Source organism: Diorhabda carinulata, chromosome 2 (genome assembly GCF_026250575.1).
Source record: "Diorhabda carinulata isolate Delta chromosome 2, icDioCari1.1, whole genome shotgun sequence".
Taxonomy (NCBI): Eukaryota; Metazoa; Arthropoda; class Insecta; order Coleoptera; family Chrysomelidae; genus Diorhabda; species Diorhabda carinulata.
The window spans coordinates 12,747,861-12,767,646 of NC_079461.1; the positions used below are offsets into that span (position 1 = coordinate 12,747,861).

Genomic DNA, 19,786 nt, shown 5'->3' on the forward strand with positions numbered 1-19,786 from the left:
TTGATTTAATTAAATACTCCATGATGGGATCAAAAATATGATTTTCGAGGTGCTGATTTTCGTTGAATCTCAAAATGGTGGCTCTTAGGAAAAGAAATTTTCAGACATTTTTTAAAGATTTCAAAGTGAATAAATAATAAGAGGTGTGAGTTTTCAAATTGAAATTCTTATATGGAAGAGGAATGAGTGCTACTTTCTCATCACTTTTATCTGCGTATATCTTGTTATTGCACAACAAAGAACGTCATATATTGCCTCCCTCTGTAGTACTTCTAATGTTTAATATAATTTGGTATATTTTCATTCATATATTGATAGACATTTTTGTTTGAAATTTTATTGAAGGGATTAAGTTTGACGTATCCGTATCTTCGCAATTCTTGAATATCTGTTGATGTATACTATTTATTATGAGATTTTGTTGACAACATTGAAATAATTGACATTGATACCAACTCTTAGCTTTTAGCTTAAATAGAACCAAGTACGTATTATTTATAATTTAATAAAAAGACTCACTTAAAGAAGCCAATAATCAAGAAATAAATTGGACACATGTTACTGTAGGTATATACATATGTATAATGAATATTGACAATAATGCATTATCCTATCGCTAGGTGCTTCTGGCATAAAATCCAGTTAAATAAACACATAAAATTTAAATTGGCCATCACATTCCCATTCTTCTTTCACATTACTTATATTGCATATTTAAAGGAAATAAAACTTTTATGAGTGCAAAAGCCTGTATATTTTCAATCACTGTTTGCAGTTGCAACTGAAAACACCTGGGAAATTATTATTGTCGCAATGAACTTTCATAACCCATATTCATACACATAACGTTTCCGGAAATGAAAACATCTTAATGTAAAAATAAACTTGTATTATTCAATTTTTGATGAAATTATACAGGTAATAATTAAGAGTTCATAAACAAACACGGGTAGGTGTGGTATACGTAAACATTTGATATCCCTCCAATTTCTCTATTATTAACTTATCAATGACTAGTGTAAATATTAAATATCACAGATGATAAAAAATAAACAGAAACAGGTACAGAATACCAATCATAAATAGGTACTGCGATACAAAAAATAACAACCTATAACGTATATCTCACATTCTAAAATGTAAAACAGGTTTTGTTTAGTTATACAACATCCATCCCATGCAGGTTTTAAATTACAACGAGAACCTAAGCAGTATTTTGCCAATTTCTTACACGAAGAGGCAAAATGACGGATACACGAAAAGATACCGCATTTCATAAATTAACAAATTTCCGTATAAGAACGTGTTTTAGATAAACTTTGAATTATAGGTTTTTTAAATATAAACCTCCACCTTACGATAATAAAAAAAATCGGAAATATAGTCGTGACTTGCTTTCATATTATAAAATTTTCTAACCTCAAAATTAAGAAAAGTACTTACCTTTTTATGTTGACGATGTCAACTGTTGTATTGGAGTATAAATAAAATAAAAACTAAATTAGTAATAAATGTAAAACAGAACAAACGAACAACAAAAATTCAACACAACAAACAGATCTTCAACATGATTGTCACTTAAACAAGGGTTCACGCTTTTCAAATTAAAACAAAATAGAACAATTCAATTGTAGCATAAGACGCTACTAATAGGTTTATTCGGAAAAAACTCGATTTAAAACATTTCTGTGATAAAAAGTTGTTAAAACACGTTCTACTCTTATATGTTTACAAACAACATGAGTGTTAAACGAAAATGATACAACCTTACCGGCAGACTGATTTCAACTATCGGAATGAGTCATTTGCGTGAAGCTGCGCATACCGCCATGGCATGGGAGAGAACACTAGACGTACAACGTTGCCGTTCATGCGTAGATGTCTAATAATACAACATTTGTAAAAATCAAATTTCTTTAAAAACGTAATTTACGTAAAACACAATCAAGTAAACCGCAAAAAAAAATTTAAATATTGTGGATAGTAGGTAATACTGAAAAGTAGATTCTAGGATAAATATTATTATTTAAAAGAATTTATTTTTAGTAAATTTGTTCATACAAAATTTTTAAAATCAACCACACAAATATCACATAATGGACTTATATATTCAAATTAGACATTTTTCAGGGAAATTTTCCCCACAGCAACAAGACCAGTCAATTCTGAATTATTTTCGCCGTCTGAAACCGAATTCGAGTTAACGCAGTCACGAAAATGGAGGAGGGGGCGGAGATATTGTTATATATATATATATATATATATATATATATATATCGCTGATTTTGCAAGGAAACTTAGACCAGACAAGTTATAGATAATTAAATTTTCTTCCACTTTGCTACTGAACATTTTGTCGTACGTTGCATAGTTAAGCTGCTAGAGGGCACGCAGAAGATTTCTTTCTTACATTTTTTGGAAAACTATGAAAAGTTGTAGCATAGGTACAAAATTCCCGACAACTTTTGTCCGAAACTTTTTTATAAACAACACATATTTACGCCGCTAGTGGGCGCGAAAAATAAGTCTTTCCGGAAAACTATGCGTCCAAGGGAAAAAGTTAGATGGCAGCCTAATAGAGCATAAGATTTCGCACAACTTTTGTCGGAACCATTTTTTCGGTTTTACTTAGTTTCCCCTTAGTTTTCCCCTGGAAAAATCGTGTAATTGGGTCTTTGCGTTTCTTCCGACCCCTTGGCGAATAAGTTACGATTTTTCGATAAAAATGGATTATTAAAAAGTTGTACAGTATAGAATTCCTGACAACTTTTGTCAGAAACGTTTTTGTGATTAAGGGGCCGCGCAAAATTTTCAAAAGTTAGTTTTTCCGATTTTTCGAGAATGTTTTACAATTAAATAACTATTGATATAAATATTGTACATATCTTACATTAAGTAGTACCTAACCTAACCTAGGTCTCTTTGCTGCTCTGACATCTTCTTCGATCAATGATCTATCATCATCATCCGAATCACTTTCTTCTTCTTCGCTTATAGATGCCATGGTAGTTTCTAATTCAGTAATTGAAGTTTCGAGCTCCTCAGTCTGGCAACCAATATCCTCGATATCGCCAGATACATAGACTTTTTCATAATTCATTCATTTAAGTCTCTTGCATACAGAATTTGTTACATACCTAATTTTTTGCAAGAGCATCTCGCTGTACAATGTAATTTTTTGAGAAGTTCATCTGTAATCAGAGGATCATCGAAGAATTGTGGGACTAGAATATCGTTTTCTCTTTTCCACTCGAACAAATGGGTCAACCAGCTTTGACATTGTAGGTATATCCTTTCTGCTTGCTTTCTCAGAGCACCATCAGTTGCAGGAAGCAGTTTAATTGGTAAATTCTAAACAGTCCTAAAATAATCTAGCCTGTAATTATTTAAAGATTATGATGAAGCCGCTACAGATGCATTGCACCGTTTCAATAGAACAGATCTCGCAACTTCATATAATTGAGATTTCCCAACAGCAGGTTCATTGAATACTTCAGCAAAATTGGCCAAGTCTCCGTTACTCTTCAATACATTGTTGTATATTTTACTTTTGTCAATATTGTAGAAGCTTGAAGTTGTATAACACCCACAGAAAGCATGGAGAAACATTGCAATTTTATTTAAATGCGGATATTTCAAATTTGCAAGTCCATAGTATTCGTTATTCTGAAAACGGAATCTTTTCTTCGGATATTAAACGGACGGCTCAGCTTCGCTCCAACGTCTTAATAGGACTGCAACCCAGAAGGTAGAAAAATACCTCACTCATACAAGAAACAGACATTCCATTCACACTGAGAATAAACACACAGACATTCCACTCCCCGCTCCGCCTCATTTCAAAAGATTTGAGGATGCCGGGGACCTACCAGCTGTCTCCTGCTTTATGATGCAGCTGCCGGTTACGGGTACGCAGTAACAAGTCCCAGAAGCCTCTATATACAATGTGGCATATATAGCCGAATACATAATTTCTCCAGTCCCTCCAACGGTGAAACTAAGCAGAGTTGGAACAAAATTTTTAGACAAAAAGCATAGTTTTCCAGAAAATGCGAGAAAGGACTTTGGAAATTTTCTGCGTGCCGTCTAGCAGCTTTACTATGCTAACGACAAAATGTTCAATAGCAAAGTTAGAGAAAATTTATCTATTAAGTTTTTCGCTGGGACGCATAGTTTGCTCGCAAAATAGTGAAAAAAGTGCAAAATCAGCGATTTTTGGTAGAGAATTAGGAATTGACTGGTCTCGTTGTCGTGGGGAAAACTTCTCTGAAACAGCGATTTTTCGTCTAATTTTATATCAAAATATATAATATTAAGTAGCTGCTATGACTGCTGATAAATTTGTTACTACCACCAGTACTTAATAATAATCCAAGTAATATTAGTTTGAGTGAAAGAAAAGTTACCTATTGACCCTTTTGTCAATCTGTCATCAGAGTGTTAGCACACAAAAATAAGGGTAACTTTGTACACAGCTGAATATTTTTAACACGCTTCAATTGTCAGCTTCACTCATATAATGTATGTATGAATATGACCGATGACAATATACTAATTTCATAAATTTGTAGAATTATTCTTTTGCGTCAGCGTAAATATATCAACTTGATTTTAATCTTCACTGCTGGAAAGTGGCGAAGAATTAATAGAAACATTAACACATTGAAACTGTTCATTCTGAGTTAAGCATCGACAGTAGAAAAGCATAAAAGCTCAAAATCAGCGGATAACGTCTCTTGTAACGACGAAGCATTAGATGGAATGATTAAATTGAGGAATTCAGAACATGACTATGATTCAACAAATTATATTGATAAATACGCTTTTATAATCAATGAACTTAAAACGTAAAAGTAGCTCTTAATTTGAGAATAAAAAGCCTAAATGTTACTGTTTTAAAAGAATGGAATACTCTTTAATAAAATTTTTTTCTCGTCACTTATTTTATCCCTACATTATTTTACCTTTCCGTTTCATTAAACTTTGAAGCGCATTATAATTTTCTTAGATAACTGTTGATTTTACATCATACTTAATCAGAAAAAAGCAGGTATCTGGTATATGTATCAACGATCCACCTACTACAGTATTTTCAAAGCACTTCATATACGCTGACGATTCTGCTTTTTCTGCCCAACGCAGAAGTTTGGAGAGAGTTGAAAAAAAATTTGAACATCATACGCATGGAATCTCGAATTGTGTGCTTTGCACCGACATGCATAAATAAAATTTAAAGTTATTTGGGATGTGTGAACTTTTACAAAATACCAAACTAAAATAGCTGGAAATTGCATTTTACCTAACCCCGAACTTCCAGAAACACTGCGAAGCAACTATTGCCAATACCAGTAAGAGGACTGAAAACTCAAAATTAAATAGGGGTACTACAGTAAATTGGTAAACATAACAAATTTCTCACGAAGATCAAGGTGAGGAAGTTGCAGTACTTAGGACATATAATAAGAGGCGAGCGATATGAGATTTTCCGTCTGATAATTGAAGGGAAGATCGAAGGAAAACGGTCGGTCGGTCGAAGACAAAATTCAGACTTACGCAAATGGCTCGGACAAACGTCTACAGAAATTTTCAGAGCTGCGGTTTCTCGTGCGACAATAGCCAATTGGATCGCATCCGTAGGGAGACGGCATCGTAAGAAAAAGAAAACACACTGAGTAAGTGAGTATTTTTTAATAATAATTTAATATTTAAAACTTTTGTTTTCACGTCTGTGAATATTCGTTTATAAATAAGTTATTCTGCAAGCCACGCAAAAAAATTCAATTTTCGCAATGTATCCTTTAGTCAAAGTTCTGTGCTTTCTGGGAAAAATCGTCATTGCAATCGGTTTGCAACAGGCGATTAGTATATATTAATATAGTTGAAACCAACTATTATATACCAGTAAAATAACTACGAAAGAGAATTTCAAACACTTTGTCGATCGATACTACAACAAATATCTTAATCCCTTATTGTTAGAATTCCACGTTATTACCAGTACAATTAAATTTTTGATGAACTATAAAAAAGATGACTGCATCAGGTACATTTCGAATTATAAGCAGTTACGAATAAGAAAAATAAACAGCTGCCCACAAGTAAATGATTTTGATAAAATTCGATTTGAAGAACTGAAACAAAAAAATCCAATGGTATTTCTAGAAATGGTAGAAATTTGTCAACTGTTGAATGCCAAAGATACATCATAAAATATTTGTTCTCTTATCTTACAATACTGAAAATTGAAGAGCTTATATAGAATAATAAAACAAAATGAAATTTTCAAAAAAGAATATTTAAACAACAGCCAATATTCTATGTGACCCCATTTGCATATATAGCAGAAGCATATCTTCTTGGAATGCCTTCAACCATGTAGTCCAATAATTTTTTTGCATTATCTGCCCAAAGTTGTGGAAGAAGATTTCTAAGTTCCTATATAGTTTCTGGTGGCGGATTATGGTCGTCAACGGCCTTTTGAAACTGATCCCATGCATTTAGATTAGAAGACTTGGCTAAAATCACCACATCTTGGTGTAGTCTCGCATTATGATCAATAAAAATTGATTAGGGAACTACAGCGGTATGAGATTGTGGCATTTTGTTGCTCACTAATCATTCCCTATGTATATATCTTGTCATGTTTCCATCCAATACAATCAACAAAAGCAAAGGCGTCAATGAATTTACTGATATTCGTTTTAATTTAATGAAGAAAATAATTAATAACGAAACTGGTAGAAATGAAACTGTGGGCATATGTCGTAGATCTGGTTCGAGTATTTTAATAGCCCGAGAAAATTTTTGATAGTTAATCAATTGTCTTCTTAATGTTAATAAAATTAATCAAATCCTTTAAAAATGTTATACAGCCGTTCAAGTTTTTTCAAAAATAAAAATTAACAATTCTACTAAGAGTCAACAAATTTCACAAAAGCCACGTTTTCGGGAGGTGGTTTTGCACTTTTTCAAGTAGCAACTCTTTAAGAAGGTATTTCGCAATAAAATCGAAGATAATGAGTTCTGAAAACCAAGTAAAAACGGCAACTATTTTTAAAGGGGCATCAGCAAATAAAGCCTAATTTTTTGAACCGGGACACTCCTATATAAAGTGTGACGTTCTTTTTTCCGAACCCAAAAACCGAAAAATCAATTTCCAAGCATTTTTATCTAGGAGCGCTGGAAAAAATAAGAAGTTTGAGTTATATATTATAGAAAAAAATGTCTTCTTTTACTTTTGTTCTCTTAATAAGTCTACTCAAACTTATTATTATATTACTTTAAACTGTGTGCGTCACTTGAAGCAGATAGATCAGGTTCACATTTGTAAAATTGAAACCACCCGCTTTAAGACAGGGACACACATATAAGCGGATCGGTGCAAGATTGATATGATTGAGCACACATATCTTACAAGCTTACGTCCCATATTCGATATTCGATTAAACTCGTAGCAACATTCGCAGTCTTGATTCAAACAATATCGCGGCGGTCTTCCCAAAAAAAAATTAATTTGTAATTGCGACTTAGTAATGATTGTAATGTGTTTGGAAGAAAATGAAAAACAAGATCTACACAAGAAGAGTATTCCTCGCTCTAATCTCATTTGCTGGACAAGAAGTAATTTCATAATGCCGCATTGACAAGAAGAATGCTCACGACACGTATCCCCCGACCAAACGAATTGCAGGAGACGGGTGGTAGACGCTTCAAAGACGTACTGGAAAAATGTGAACTACACCGCTTGAACCCAAGTACAATTTACTCTTCAGACACTCGGCCGACTGTAAGAACGGAGTCAGATGAGAGGAATGTATGATATATATGACCCAGCCTTTATACATATGTCTTGAAAATTCCATACGCTAGTTGGTAAAATCTTATTTACCTGTCATTTCATCAATATATCATACAGTTTTTCAAAATATAATACGATTTAAGTAAGAGGAAAAATGCCGAACAACTATGTAGACCTTAACCACTATTTCAATTACAAAGATTAATTATATTTTTGTTTTTCAGGTTTTTTTCTATTAGTTTTCTGTGATCAATAGAAAAGTGAATCATATTAAAAAATAGTACTGAAGGAATCCACCTGTTTTTACCCAGTGCACCCAGTATTTAATAAAATTTGTCAATTGTTTCCAAAACTTTGAGAATATATTTTTTAGGTTAGGAGATATTTATTATCAAATTTTTCCACAGATATCATAACAATCAATTCAATTTAACAATAAATATAAACTAATACCATAGTAAACAGGCACTTTTAATTTCTTATACCTTCAATTATGGTACACGCCATGTTATCAATTCCTGTGGACGCTTCATCTAATAATATTCATAATTAATACCATAATGATATTTATTACAATCCGTATAACATAAATATAAATTACAGCTGTCTTGAAAAGTTGACCGATTGCCTCTTTTATCATTATCTTAGGTTTCTCAACACCCAAGTCAATGTTTTCCATAAATTTTTTTGTAAAACATATCATGTACCTCAAAATATCTTATAACATCGCCAAAGGAGCTTACCATCTTCGTGGTATTCATGAATAATATAATGAAGATGATGAAGTTGGATATTTTTATATCAAACAAGAGAAAAAAATATTTCAATCCATATTGAATACCTTTATCGAAGGTGTGGTTTCGATTCGATAAAATCATTCTGCATTATAATAACATGATAGCAAATATAAGTAAGTTGTGATCACAACAGTTGAGGATGTCAGGATTAGAAGAGATCCAGAAACTGATAATGAGAAGTAAGTATTGAAAATAACAAACCAATGGACAGAGAAGCAAAACAAACAAACTCAGAGAAACTACAAATAAAATGATATACCAATAAATAATGAAAGAAAAAATCTACAAATACAGTGATAAAAGCAGCAAAAAAAATGTGGAACGACAAGAATTGTCAGCAAGCAACACAAGAGGTGGTCGAAAACCATAAAAGATGCAATTAAGAAGAAAAAAAAACAAAAATTGACCTAACAACTAAAGCACAATCATACTACGAAAAATGCAAAAAAAAAGGTTTTAGAGGATAAAAGATAAGTTATACGTCAAAGTCATGGCGAGGATTTGGATTTCACCTACAAAGAAAATCAAAAATTGTTCTTTAGAGTTATTAAAATCACCAGAAAAACAAGTGATCATAATATGAATTCACTCATCAACATAAAAGATATCAAAGGAGATATAATAAACGAAAATGATGGAGACAATATTGTAGAGATCTTTTAGAAGGAAATGATATAAACGATACAAAAAACAAAAGAGACTAGAATAGACCAAAGAATGACAGATACCATAAAAGCGGCAGAAAGGGAAATAACCAAGACAATAAGATTCATACCGGACAAAATATATGATACAGGAGAAGCACCAAAAGATTGGCTAGTAGGTATAATTACACGAATATTAAAGAAAGTAGGCACAAGAAATCAAATTAATAAACACAATCAGTAAGATATATACGAGAATGGAAGAAATAATAGAAGACTCACAACAAGGATTTAGAACAGAGGAACAACAGGTTAGAAAGATACATAAACATGTTTTATAGATCTCAGAAAAGCATTCGAAAGAATCAATAGTAATGACATATGGTGAATCCTAGAAAACAGAGGTATAGAAGAAAATCTGATAGACGGAGTAAAGGCTTTATATAAACAGACGAAAAACCGTGTCAGAATTAGGCAAGAAGTATCAAATTCGTAACAACAAAAGGAGTAAAGCAAGGTGTTTGCTAAGCCCATTATTATTTAACATAGTTTTGGAAGAAGGAATAGAAAGAACAAAAAGGAAAATCAAGTAGTATAAAGTCAGATACTGGAAAATGGAATACATTGAAACATCGAGGTACTATACTATACTATAAGATGGCATAGTAGTTATAATTGGAGATAAGAAAACCTTGAATTCCAACTTAAAAATATAAAATGACTGTCTACAGATAATGAATATGGAAATAAACTAACACAAAGCTAACTCGATGATAATAAATCGAAAGATATAATAAAATTAGAAGAAACAAATAAGGGGAGGTCAAGAGCTTTAAATACCTTGGAATGACACTAACACAAGATAGAAGAAGAAAAAATAAACGAGAGGAATGGACCGACTGATTTTTTTCGAGCCAAAAAGGAAATATCAAAACAAATAACAACAGAAATATATGAAACAGTAGCCATACCCACATTGACATCCGGATAGGAGACATAGACACTCCATAGAAACAAAAAAAACAAAATACAACCTACAAAAATGAGATTTCTAAGAAAAAAGAGAATAAAATCAAGATACGACAAAATAACGAATAACACTAAAAGAGAAAATTTGAGTTAAGATCAATTCAAAAGAAAACCGAGAAGGGCAGTTAGGATGGTTTGCCCTTGTTGTGATATTGGGAGAAGAACGACTAATATGAAAGATATATGAAGCACGAACATACAAAGAAGAAAGGAAGACTGAGGAGGAACTAGATGGAATAAATTATGACGGTAGGGGAAAATCGAGAAATAAAATGACAGGAAAGAGAAGAACAGACACAGGACAAGAGAGAATGGAAACGGCTGTGGAAAAGGAAGCGTACGTAATGACTCAACTCTAGCATGCGTTACATCTGAAAAGGTATAAAGGCTTCAGGATTAAGTAAGTAAATGATAACACTGTACCCAGAAAAAGACAGGGATGTCCAAGCCGTTCATACAGGACCCTCAAAAAATAACGTGCCCTAAACAGACTTTAAGATACAAGGGCACGCTCGTCAGACAGCAATGCGACCCAAAACTCGAAATTAGATCAAGAATTGAGCAAGCGCGGAAAACTCTGAGCAACATGAGGACATGTCTGGTAAACCGCAACCTTACCCTGGAGCTCCGGACCAGAATGCTTCTTTGTTACATCTTTCCTGTTCTTCTGTACGGATGTGAAGGTTGAACCATGGATGTGGCCACAGAGAAGAAAACTCATGTGTTTAAATGTACGCCTACAGGCGAATGCTGCAGATATCTTGAACGGACACATGGAAAAATCGAAGAAGGACAGTTAGGATGGTTTGTCCTTGTTATGAGATTGGAAGAGGAACGACTAATACGAAAGATATATGAAGCACGAACATACAAAAAAAGAAAAGTAGACCGAGGAGGAACTGGATGGAAAAAATTATGACGGTAGGGGAAAGTCGAGAAATAAAATGACAGGAAAGAAAAAAACAGTCACAGGACAAGAGAGAATGGAAACGGCTGAGGAAAAGGGAGCCTAGTCATTGACTCAACTCTAGCATGCCTTACACCTGAAAAGGTATAAAGGTTTCAGGATTAAATAAGTAAGTAATAACATATATTAAACTCATTTTCAAGAGTAGTCAAAACCAATCAATTTATAAAGAAATTTTATACAGATTAAGCTAACTTTTTACGCATTTTAATTTTAAAGTGTTGACCCATCCGCCTTTTTAAGCATCTACATATTCAGCTACAACAGACTTTAAACGAAGACGACTTTTAACCACAGAATTGGCTTTTGCTTTATTGACTTAATGGTCTAGTGAATATTCATAGTTATTACTATCATGACTTCATCAGAAGCGATGAATATAGATGGATATGTTCCATGAAATTGGACTAACTGCTCCCGATGATAAGAAAATTCCAATGAAGAACGTGCTGCAATTACACCTGTCGGTTTAAGGGATGCTAGACTATTATTTGAGGATAGGATTACAAAAAGTCTTGATCCGATTCATTATTCATTTGAATGGATATTCAAATTTGAATATTGAATTTTGAAACCTATGAATTTAAAATTTTATTCAAGAATTAATAAAATTCAAAATCACTGAAATTCTTAATTAATTATTTCCCAGACGATGAATACATAAGTATTCGAAAGGTCGAAAAATATCTTGAAGTTAGTCCACTTTGGTGTCTCATTGCCATGTTCCGAATAAGAAACCGAAATATTTATTTTTACATATAATGTAATCCACACACACAATTCACCATAGAAACCATAGAAACGACAACTCACTTATCAAGTACAGCAAACCTTCCAACTCAGGACGATACATAAATTACCATTCCTTCCATCCTATGAAAATGAAAATAAATCCTGGAACTAAAAAACAGAATTAACATATAAGGATATCCCATTTTAAAAAACAAAAACATAAATATCCTATTATAGAAATAACCATCCAGAAAAGCTACTCAAAAAAAATAATATGGAACACTGTCACAAACGAGGTAATCAATGACATGTAGAGCAACGGTGAAAACACTGAAACGGCCCCCATATTAAGATAGGGTTCTATATCACCCCTGGGCGAATTATCACATAAAATTCAACAAATGTTCAAAAATGAAAATATAAAAAATGCAACCAAAAATATTATAACAATCAATACAATTTACTCAAGAAGAAAAACCTTCACAACAGAAAAACTGCATTTACAGTATACCTTGTATTAACTGTGAAGAAATTAACAGGCCAAACCTCTCGAACTTTATAACAACGCATCTCATAACATCAAACCGATAGCAGAACCTTTAAATGTAATTGCGCCCTATCAGAACATGTAATTAATGCAGGTCTCCAAATCAACTTTGGAGAAGCCAATATTTTGGATTTAGAAAATGAATACAACAAAAGTACTAACTAGTCGAGCAGGAACAAAAGATCTGACATGGAAAATATCACTCATAAATAAACATATTTATTAGCTCACTCACTCAAGAGAAACCAGTCTTCTTGATTTTATTTCCAGTAATTAAATGCATATAATTTTATAACAGAACTTAAATACAAACAAACAACGGTTACCTACTCACTCAACGTTCAGAATGCACAATCTCTTGCCAATTGAAATCGAATCGAAATCATCTTTTCCCGCATTCCACACTTTTTTGACAATAAAGCATTTCTCTCTCTCTCTCTCTCTCTCTCTCTCTCTCAATATTTCTTTTAACTCGCAACAATCACATTTTTTCATCAAATATCAATTTAATTAAATATAAGAAAAATTTTCGCAACCTCAACCTAATCCCAATATCAAAAAACATATTCCCAAACAATCACATTTTGAAAAAGAAAAATTCCAAAAATAGTTCAAAATTACTGAAGAAAAGTCGTCTTTTAGGTAATTGGGGAGAGAGCAAAGGTAGCAAATTGTTTTTCTCCCTCGCGATCCAAAATTTCCCACAAGAAAAACAACAAACCAAAAGCACCGGTTGAGTAACTGACACCTCGTACATTAATTTGCCAAGTTGAATAAAAATTATGAGGGTCAATACCCTTAACACAGCTGACGAACAGGAAATGTATAAAAAGTGATAGAAGCTGGTTGAGTGTAACTTTAGGGGGTAAAACAATCATATTTCACACCTTTATATACTGTTTCATCGTGAAACACCAATGCGTCAGAATGGAATTTATAAGATCGTTGGAGATACACGAAAGTTGTTGTGATATGCTAGTATGGCAACACCGCTGGCTGCATTTCTTCCATTCATATTACATGGCTTACCACTATATAGTGCTAGTCCGTGTCCACCCTTCGGGTTTGTTTAACTAAGGGGTGTACTTAAGGGAGGTAAAGATGGCTTCTTAAAATATTTAGGTTTATACTTTCATGAAGTATTTAAAAAAAGATGAAAAATTAGTTCGAATTTATATACACATGAATTATTTTATTTTGGATCTAAAAATATAAAATCCAAAAGAGTTTTTATATTGTACCATATAAGAAATTAAAATTATTTTTCACTGAGATATTGACTTCGATATAAAATATGTCATATTTATAATGATAGTTATATTATTTCGTATAAAAAATGAGTCGTTTTGGTAAGGTTTCGACTCACCAAAAACAAAAATTAGGAAAATCAATTCAGCAATCAATATGAAACATAAAGCATTACAACGAAAAAATTTATGGTAGTTTCTCATATTCGATATCGCAAACTGTCGACAAGAGCACTGTTGAAAATGTGGCAGATATATTGGAGATTTAACGTATAATGAAAAAGATAAATGGAGATTGTAAAGAATATCCATATGAATAAATCAGAAATACAGCTGTAAAGATGATCCGAGGAAAATTTGATTTCGATTCTTTTTTTTACCGAAATAATTTTTATAGAAGCGAGAAATAATCACTGCAAATAATTATGAATATAAATGAGGAAATGATACGCCGTAAATTTTAATATTCTTAAGAAAAAGATCCGTTAAATAGAGGGATTTAATTACAATTCAATATTTGTAGAGATGGTACAAAATAGGTTGAAAAAATTGGTATAAGGTAAATGGATAAAATCAAATAAAATTTTCATAAATGAAATGGAACTACATCTTAAGGATTTCAATTCACATGGAAAGATACAAACTCTGAGCTGGTTGGTCAAACATACTCCACTAGAGACATTAAAAAATTTTGCTAGAAAAATTGAATTCAAATTTACAAATATTTAAATCATGCCAGTACTGTTTCCCAGTTATCCAAATAAGAGTAAGTAACCAACCAAATATTCCAGGTCATGAAAATTCTATTAGTTCCTCACATGGGTAAATGCCAGAAACTTTTTTTTCTAAGAATAAATTTACTTTCAACTCAAAATATTTCTATTAGTGATTTTTATCGAACAACTGACATTTAATAAAATCTCTTGATTAAAGGTTTCGCGAATTTGTATTTTTTTCATATAATTTAGGATTTTCAAAAGTGATTTTCATTTTTCGCCTCATTATTTGTTATGAAAAAAATTTATAATTTATTTATTTAATCATAACATACAAAATTCCATATTCCTGTAGGAACTAAAATAGCCCTGCGTAAATATTTCTTAGTACAAAAAAATTCACGGATACCGATCTTACAATAAAGTTTGATACGTGAGTTACTGGAAAAATAATATGGAAAAATAGTAGAATTATCAAAAGGATCTATTTTAAGTTGTCTTGAACTGAACAGTGTTGTGAACCTCGTTAGAAAACAAAATATGAGTTTTTGAATGAAAAACTCTGTATATATGTTATACTGATTACCGATTTCTTACGGTTTTTAAGCTTCTGTTGCATTATACAGAGTCAAAGAAAATTTCTTTTTACTCAACAAGCTGCGTTATCTAATCTCCGTATTTTACTAATTATTTTATCTTTTGTATACAGGAGGTGGACGGAAGCTCGAACCTTTACTTCTTGTTTATAGTTGTTTTTGTTATGTATTTTTTCGTATTTCTCTTCACAAGTGCATGTGATTTTATATATTAGTTTTTCAAATGCTTTTTTGTTGGGATCCTAGTGGTCGATAAACGTTAGATGCAAGCAAACAATTATTGTTACATTCATCAAGTATCCAATAATGTTCAATATTTCTTGAGTAGAAAAATTTACACGATCCATCTTGAAAGCTTTAAACAAGGCAATTTTGAAAAATCGTAAATTTGTTATGCAACAGAGTTACGCAACATATATAGTTCAATACAGACCTTAAATACATATACCACTTTTCTTAACAATATGTTTTGAAATATTTCAATGTTTGGGACACCCTGTAAAATCTCGACGAAATAACATTGAAAACATTATAATATTGGAATTACGAACAAAAATAAGAAACCGATTTGCGAGCCTAGTGGGCATATTAAAAAAACCTAACTATATTTTGGAAAACATCATTCACTGGAAACTAGAAACCCTCATCTTTGCGTTTCTATAGTTCTGAGCTAAGCTTTTGACACAGTCAATCATCTTGCTGAAAAACTTGAAATCAATTGGCATAATAAAACTTTTTGATGGTTACATTACTAATAGAAAACAAGGCGTCAACGTAGAAAATGAATATTGTGACATAAAAATCATATTTTTCATATTGATTGTGGTTTATTTTTGGAATGGCTATGATATAGGAAACTTTTTCCTCTGCAGGGCCCATAAAATAAGGAGCTCCGTAAGATATAGTACTGAAACCATTATTATTTAATATACACTTAAATGAAATATTTGATCTCTATTTGGCGTAGATCATTATAGATAACGTATCATCTTCTGAGGCAAGACTAATAACTTTTTTAAATCATGACATAAAATTGATAGAACAAATATGAAATATTTGGGAGTAAACTTAGTTATTAAGCTCAAATAGAACTGTCATCTGAAGCTTGTTATAAGAAGACTACAATTTATAATACATATATTAGAATTCTTGAAAAAACAATTACCGAAATTAAAAAAGTTATATCACGCATTAGTAGATCCATATCAGTTTTGGTTCATATACGGGTGATTCCGTTCTAACTGTGATTTTTTGTATTCAAAATTTCAAGATTTTAAAATTTAACTTTTCTAACTTTTTTATGCATATTATTCATCTATTTTACTGTAAAAATAAAACTCTAAGAGGAATTTACTACAACTTCAAAGTATCACGAGCAAGACACAAATGTCGGATTTTGAGTTCCACGGTACTGACTCATTTATCCACGGTACTGACATGGTAACTTAAGATATTAAACAACAAGTGCATCAATTTTCCTCAGTTTGATCATAAACATTAGAATTTATAAGGTAATTAGTTTAAATCATTTGTTACGACAAAAAAAATTAATAATTTATCGGTAAATTCTAGGAATGGACATGACACGGTACTGACATTCAAGTGATGTAGTATAAGTTTTCTTTAAGTGGCAAGTTATATTGTATAAAAATAATGTTTAAATATCTTAAGAATTATTCAATTAACACAAAATTTTTATTAATTGATTATTAATTAATGACTAGTACAAAAAAACAATACAGGACATTGAATATCACAGTTATAATGGAATCACCCATACATCCCCGTGATGACAAATACATTTTAAGACTAGTAACAAGAAATAGTACAGGTGTTCATCTGACAGTCTGTATGAAGCATCAAAAAGAATCGACATTGGGAAGCTCTATTATTAATGTCAAATATCAGTTTAGCAATAGTAAAGATGAATCTCGAGATCTTGACTATATAACCAGTAGTCGATATTTAGTCAGTCAACTTCTTTTAGTTAAAAAGTCTAAATCGTATTCATAATACCGGCCGTATCACAAAAATTTATAAAATTCGTACAAGGGGTTTCCGAGGCGTTCCATACATAAAAATCACTCTGTATAGCAAACTAATCCGTAAACATAAGCTAAAGGCACTGATATTGGAGAAACTTAGAAAATAGATATCTGAGAAAAATTTATTAAATATTGTCCTGATCAAGTCAAAGCGTTCTTATTTGATTTGATCTTTATTCAATTGTGTTTGTATTTATGTTTATATTTTTATTGGGTGTATGTATTAGATGGGCTGAATTTTCAGTTAGCCCTAACCCTCAAAAAATACGTTAATAAATTTGACAGTAATCATACTATTTATTTGTGAGTTATAGCATTTTGATTGGAGTAACGAAAAGGAATTTCATGTGTAAATGGAACATTGCTTTTTAGAAATAATCTGAGAGCCAATGCTTGATAAACATTATTCGAGCTTTGTTCTGTTACGAAGTACTATGTTTAAACAAGATAAAAAGAGCACCGAGGACGATGCGCACCAAAGAGGTTGTCGCCGACGAGAAACTCATACCCTAAAAATATCAAAGGTGCATGTTGCATATATCGGCATTAATATTTGTGTATGCGAAAGCTCTGTAAAAAGCGGATTCTGCGCAAGCTCATAATCGACCAAACCCAATAAAGAATTGATAATTTTGAGCACAGTTTGGAGCTGTTAAATCGTAACGAATACAAATTTTTGCGACGATATGTGACAAATATCAGCTGAGTGGACTACATGTAATGAACCGAATCCAAAGCGTGGGAAGACGCAAAAGTCGGCTAGCAAGATTATGGCATCAGTGTTTTGGGATTTGCATGGATTATCTTAAAAAGGGATCAACCATAAACAGCGACTATTAAGTAGCGTTATTGGAACGTTTGAAAGACAAAATCGCGGAAAAACGGCCAAATTTGAAGAAAAAGTGCTGTTTCAGTAAGACATTGCTCAGTGTTACAAATCAATGGAAACCAAGACAAAAATGCATAAATTTGTCCGCATCCACCATATTCACAGTGACTTTTTTTGGTTCTAAAACCTCAAGAGGACGCCCCCTGGACAAAAATTTTGCATTGCTGATGAGGCTATCGCCGGAATTGAGCCCTATTTTGGTGCAGAAAAATTCTCTGACCCTTATAATCATTGTATCGCCCTCAAAGGCAAATATATTGAATAATAAAATAAAACTCTTCAAAAATTTTTTCTCTATTCTTTTTTACGAACTTATCAGCTTGTCTCATTTTATAACCAGGTACTCACTCCTTCATTTCTTCTTTATCCACTTATTTCATTGTAGTTGTGACCAATATACTTCCTGGTAAATAAATAATAAAGAGTTATCATAATTTTTAATATTTTAGATAGTGTATATGAATTATACTGTTCAAAAATATATCGTGTATTTTTAATTTCATCCTATACGTCAAGAAATTAGTGAGAACATGAATTTTGAATAAATTGCAATTGAAAATATATTACAATATGTGTTATATGTTCCGATATTCAGCCTTTTATACTTCAAGTAAAGTAGGTTACCTTTTCATTCGTGTAGCTTCCTATAAGTTAAATTTCCAAATATGGAGCTTCTCCGGATTCGTTTAATTCATCCAAACCGATTTCCTAATTCGTTTAGTTCATTTTACAGCTTGTTCAATGGAAACACAGTATAATGTCGGTGAATTGTTGCCATTCATGTGTACTCATTGGTAGGTTACTTAGGACTGAAAATTAAACACAGGAACGAGTTGAGTATAAGTGCGCTTGATATTTCCGAACTCTATTGAAGGTTGTCAGATAGACTTTTCTAGTATTTAATCTGGAAGTGTTTAGCTAATAAGTATTATTTCGGGAGATTCTTATTGGAATACGAGTTTTGATTTTAAAGATTCCATGGTTCCATAATAATCATAAGTTTTTTATGTTCAAAACCACTTTCTATTAGAACACCACCATCTCTATGTTGTCTCTAAACATTTCAACAAGTCATAATCAAGGTACGTGCGCAGTTTCCTTTGAATCATGTTCAATGTTGGAATCAAATTTGCTTGATTAAAGTCATGCACTATTCGTCAATAACCTATTTCGTTGCTTAGCCTTTTTTATCAGTTTTCGGTTAACTTTCTTTTTAACCACACTTGTACAACGTGACAAAATATAATTTTTGATAAAGACTTGAAGTAATAGAAACATAAAATTTTTACCTGTCTTCCAAAAATTATAAAAAAACTAATTTTAAAACAGAAGACACCTAAAATCTTAATTGATTTTTTGCTGGTATCTTTTTGGATTTTTGACAGAACACGCGTTAATCATATCTTGTGTAATTTGTCAAACCTTTTCAGTTTGATCTATAATTTAATAATGAATTGAGTTTGGTCGACCTATTGAGGAAAATATTGCGGCTGTATCCGCCAGTAATACTGATGACCGTGAAATGTTGATTCGCTGCCTTTCGCAGCACAATTGGGCTTCTGTTACTCCACTATGTGGGAAATTTTGCGAAAGGATTTGGGTGTAAAACCTTATAACATACGGCTGGTGCAAGCATTGAAGTCACACGATCTCCCTCAACGCCTAACATTTAGTGAATGGGCGCTGGCAAAGTTGGAGGGAGATCTAGTTTTTTATCGAAAAATTGTGTTTAGCGACAAAGATAATTTCTGGTTGAATGGATACTTCAATAAGCAAAAT

The 19,786-nt window shown here is 32.1% G+C and overlaps 1 protein-coding gene and 1 long non-coding RNA gene across 3 annotated transcripts in view; both read right to left on the reverse strand.

Annotated features, from left to right (window-relative positions):
• LOC130904213 (uncharacterized) overlaps positions 1–1,773 on the reverse strand; it is a 37,879-nt gene extending 36,106 nt beyond the window's left edge. The window contains exon 1 of the long non-coding RNA XR_009060826.1: positions 1,444–1,773. This is a non-coding gene — a long non-coding RNA (uncharacterized LOC130904213). The remainder of the gene's footprint in view (positions 1–1,443) is intronic.
• The window catches only part of LOC130904210 (ras-GEF domain-containing family member 1B-like), a 559,401-nt gene that overhangs the window by 248,114 nt on the left and 291,501 nt on the right, over positions 1–19,786 (reverse strand). The window lies entirely within an intron of this gene.